Source organism: Hipposideros armiger, unplaced genomic scaffold (assembly GCF_001890085.2).
Source record: "Hipposideros armiger isolate ML-2016 unplaced genomic scaffold, ASM189008v1 scaffold_910, whole genome shotgun sequence".
Taxonomy (NCBI): domain Eukaryota; kingdom Metazoa; phylum Chordata; class Mammalia; order Chiroptera; family Hipposideridae; genus Hipposideros; species Hipposideros armiger.
Window position 1 is genome coordinate 400046 of NW_017732260.1, and position 5220 is coordinate 405265.

The window sequence follows — 5220 nt, forward strand, 5'->3', positions numbered from 1 at the left end:
TCTAGACTCTTACGTGGAGGAGGGCAGTAGGAAGGCATCCAGGGGCAAAAGGGGAAACTGAGCCATTGGGAACCACTAACATCTAAATCTTCCCCTTCCCAGTTACTACCCGCTTAACCCTCCGTCGGGCACAACTAGTCTCACAGATTCATTACACACAAATTTTCAAATATCTAACAGTTAAGTATCGTGACTCATCACTTCCTATCTTCCCTCTCTACCGTAACCTATCGCCAGTCGTGTTTGTGACTTAGTACAGTAAAGACGTATTTCATAGCGGCATCTTTGTGTGCAATGAGTCTGTGAGATCAGTTGCGCCCGACGGAGGGTTAAATAGCTCCAAGCTCAGACCCCTAGAGCCCAGGCTGTGCCTGAGAACAGAAACTGCCTTATCCCCCACCTCGGCACCAAACACAGGCTCCACTAGAGAGCAGATACTCAACAAGTGCTTGCTGAAAAGAAGAATGACTGAAGAGAGAATGAATGGGTAGGTGGTTGTGGTCCTTCCCCTGGAGTGGCAAGAACGCAGAGCTCAGGGCCCTGGCTCGGCTCCTCAAGGCCCCTCTCCAAACTTCTTGTCCACGAAATGGAGAAGGCTGTTCCCCAGACCATGTTGTCCCAGGGCAGCAGTGAAGATCAGACAGGAGTCCTTTGTGGCTATAGACTATGGACTCGGCACCCTCCTTCTCTCCTAGCCCCTAGTGATGTTGTGATGTTAAGTTATTGAAAACAAATGCAAGTAATTCATCTTGAGTAGAAAGTCAGGCAGCATTATGAAGATGACTTGTTCACAAACTCTAACGAGATAATCCAACTCAGATAAAGGCAGTTGATATTGGCACATGAATAATCCTGCTCTGGCCAAATTAGGAAACAAGTCTACCTAAGAGGTTTCTGAGCTCTGATCACCCACATCCAGGTTTTTCCCCTCCCATACTCCAATGGTTATAGCCTTTGGTTTCTGTTGGTAGCCTATTTTGTAAGCAGGTTACTAGAGAGGTTTGGGTAACCACTGGCCTTGGTGGGACCCTGTGACTCAGAGTTCCAGAGAATCATTTCACACTCGAGGGGACACCAGAAAAGCTGGGTCTTGAGCCTCCTGCTTTCTGTGGCACCTTTTTAACTTTGGTTTCCATAGCTACAAAAGTAGATAATAATACCTTTCTTGCTTATCTCATAGGACTTTAATGAGGATCACCACAAATAAGTGTAAAGCAGTGTATGAATGTATTATTACTACTACTACTGTCAGAACTCTGAAATCCCAAACGATGTGATCTAAAGGCTAGAGTTAGATCCAAAGGTGCCAAGGTGCCAAAAGCTAGCTCTGGAGGCTTGTACGTGTACCCTGTGATTCCCGGGCCCCTGCCCTCTCACTCCTCCACCTCCCCTCCAGGTAGAATGAGGGGTTAAAAACCTTTTGAGGACTATTGAGCCATTGGAAAAATAACCAAGGAGCACATAAATTAGGATCAACTCAATTTCATTTGTTAAGCATGAGAAATATGAAAATGTTCTTTTTAAAGATAACTATAGCAAACACTAATTTACTGAGCACCTACTATTTATTAGGCACGTTCCAGTATTATCATTAAGCCTCACAATCACCCTGTGAGAGAAGGGCACAGGTTCACAAAGAAATACATATACATTTAGAGGAGAAAAGATGGGCTTTCATGAAATGATACTACCATTCCTTACCTCTTAGACGCCTCCTATTGAATTGTGTTGCATTTTCTCTACCACAGGCAGAAATGTCTTGGTTCTTGCATAAACTGAGGACCCTCTGAGTCCTGCAGGCCCAATGACCCTAGGTTACAAGGCCAGAGAGACTGCACAGGGCTGGGCTGAAGCTGGACAGGTCACTGAGGGCCTTCTCTTTGTCCCTTAATCGGGGAGCAGCACCCAGTAGCTCAGGAAGACACCAGGCCAGGGTGTGGCCTGACAGGAAACCTGAGCTGCAGTCCTGGCTTCTGGAACTGCAGGGAGAGACTTCTAAGCCTGTGGCCATCCTGTGCCTGCTGCCTCTCTGCCCGTGTGCTAGAGGGTGTGTATGTGGTTCTGGGATGGGGTGGGGTGGTGGCAGGCACTGGAATGCAGTCAGGAGGGCAGAGCGCGCCTTGGCCATTGTCTGACTTAGAGCAAAGCACTTCTCTGTGCTTCGACTTCCTCATCTATAAAATGGGAGAGGGGACTGGACTCCATATGCTCCATGCTGACATTCTGATGGTCAAGGGCCCTGTGGAAAACCAGGCAAAGTGGTTTGCTCTAAGGTCATGAAGATAATGGCTGAGGGGCATCTGGCCTTACTCACTGACCTCCCTCTAAACTCCTGCAGGGGCTCCTACTCGCCCAACCCAAACAGAAGCCAGAGGGCGAGGGAGCCCATGGATGCTGTCCACACTCACCAGAGGGTGTGGGTGGCCTGGGTGAGGGTCAGGGTGGCGCAGGGGAAACGCCTCAGGAGCTCAGCCCCTTTCCTGTCAGCCCCGGAATGCTGCCAGGGCAATGATCTGCCCAGCCTCCTCCCCATCACAGGGCTGGGCCCTCAGCTCCTGCAGCCTCTCCTATTCCCGAGGGAACACCCAGGGAGCAGGGCCAGCCCTCCTAGAGGTGGCCCACCAGCGGAAGGCCTTGCAAGAATGGACAGAGGCAGAGTAGGCTGCAGCTGGGTCGCTTCCTCCTCCTGATACTTTGCAGGAAAGTCTGTCTTTCCCCATCTTTACCTTTCCTTTTCAGGGTCCCCTTCTGGCACTCTCCTCAATCTTACTCTGAGGGGCTTTGCCCCGTTTCTCAGGATACTTGCATTGACAGATGGCTCCTAGAGATTATAAAGGCTTTACTTAATCCTTCAAAAAATGGAGCTCTGCAGGGCACATGCGTGGCAGGCAAGGCAGGGTGGAAAGGGCTAGCAATGAGGGAGCCTCGTCCCCCCTGAGGCCTCTGGGGTCCCATGGAGCCTGAGCCTTTACCCTGCACTGACTCTCAGGAAAGGTCTATGTCAAGACACAGCCTGGAAGTTCTAAAGGCCAACCGGCTCGCCTGTGAAACCTGCAAAGTAAAAGTCACAGCCCTAAAAATGCCAGGCAACAGCGCCCACGAACAGCCCAGTTAAGGTGCCGAGCATCATCTGTCCTAGGAGGCACAGAGCCGGCTTTGGGCCAGAGCTCAGCAGCAGCCTGGGCCCCCACTGCCTCAACAAGCATCCTCTTAGCACTAGCCTCACATGAGTGTGAAGAGGGGAGGGAGGCGCCGGCACTTGTGAAGATGGCCCTCTCTGCCATAGGGGGAGATTTCAGTGCTGCCGGGAAGGGACCCCTGAGCAAAAGAGCCCTGCTTCTACCCAGATGCCTAAAATCCTTTTCAGAAAGTCCGCTTGTAATCAGATCAGAATTAAACACCTCTGGAGAGGAATAAGGTGCTTTCTGGAAAAAGCACAGAATGGGGAGTTGGGGCCTGGCTGCTTCTGACCGTAGCCTTCCTGTGTCCTTGCCAGGAAGCCCTTTAGCTATTTGAGGCTCGTCAACTCCACAGTTCAGTCCAAACGTGACTGTCCACAAAGGCCCTTCCGCAGAGGCCTCACCGTGAAGAAGGCCCCAGTCCAGCTGGAGAGCCCCTTCTGGGATGGCTTCAGGGCCTCCCTCCCCTTCCCAGCTCCTCCTCTCAGACCCAGGCCTGGGCCCTGCTCAGTAAAGCGTGAAGGAAGCCCCCCCAGGGGAGCCAGAGGAGTGGGAGCCTTTAAATTATGGAGCAGCTTTCTTAGCCCCTCTCAGAAAGGCCCAGGCGCCCCAGCTAAATAATTCACCACCTCAGGACCCAGTGGCTCCTGACACAGCTAAAGTAGGTCAGGCATCGGCCTGGACCTGGTGGGGGCTGTGGGGCTCAGAGCAGCTTCTCCACCCGCACTAGGAGGGGCTGCAAGCTAGCAAGGCCTTATTTGCTCGGCAAGTGCTTGGCTGATCCAAATACTGCACTGAGGTGAGGGGTACAGGGCAGGAAAGCGTCCACATCTCTCCTCTTGCTGGCATGAACGCAACCATCAAACCCCTTCCTCCCAGAGCTTCCATCTAGGGTCCAGACAACCCACTACTTGACACCCAGAGTTACCTATACAGGGCCTGTGCTGGCCAGGTTCCTCCTCCCTCACAGCACCTAGGGATGCTGTGTCCTCTCTTCACATGCGGGTACCAGCTGGGGCTGCAAATGTCATCCCTGAGCCTTTAACAGCTGACATATTCATCAGCAGAATACCGTAGACCAAGTTGCCCAGTGCAGTCCTGGGATTCAGAAGGGGTGTGGCAGGGAGCGGAGAGGGATACCAAGGTCACCCAAGGTGCAAGTGAGGAAGTGCCAGGGTCAGACCCCCCTCCCCCCACGCAGGGAGGCTCCGGGACCTCTCCTGCCCTTCCTTTCTAGGCACAGCTTCTGAGCCAAGCAGTGAAGCATGTGGGGTGAGGACATAGACAGAAAAAGACAAACAGTAAAGCCATTAGTTAAGAGCTCCGACCCTCCAGAAGGAGCTGAGAGGATTTCAAACCACTGTATCAGAGAAGGAAACAGGCCCCAAGTCACTGAACAGGGGAAAAATCAGGGCCTGCTGCAGGCATCCTGACTGGGTCCAGCCCAGCCCGGGATCTTGGCACCACACCATTTCCCTGACCTTCATACTGGCTCCCTCGGAGCTGCAGCTGGGACCCCAACAGGGCAGGTGAGCTTAACCCTTTCGGGTCCAGATTCCTGGGTCCTCTCCTTCCCTAACATGGCCTCACAAGACACAGCACCAAGGACCCTGCACAGAGCCCAACCTCCCAAACCACAGCCCTTCTCTCCTAGAGGGCCTGCAACAGCACGGGCCATGAAGCATTAGGCCAACTAGATCTCGGCACCCAGAGGAAACAAAGGTCCCCATCGGGTGCTTACTCTGGGTGCATGGAATCTCCAGCCCTCCCCTCAGAACTCGGAAAATGAAGACGTGAATGAATCAAACATTCATCTGTCGGGGTGGGCTGACAGATATGGGCCCCTGCTGTATGGCCCGTGGCAAGTCACTTTTCCTTCAGGCTTTCGCTACACGGAAGAGGAAAAGAGGGAGAGGCTACCAGAGCTCTCAGGCTCTGGCCCACTTCACTTCCTTCCCCCGCTGAACTCGCAACATCTGTCCCCTAGTTATGCCCTTCCAACAACAGTCTACATCCCAGGGAAGCAAAGGTCAGCGAGCAG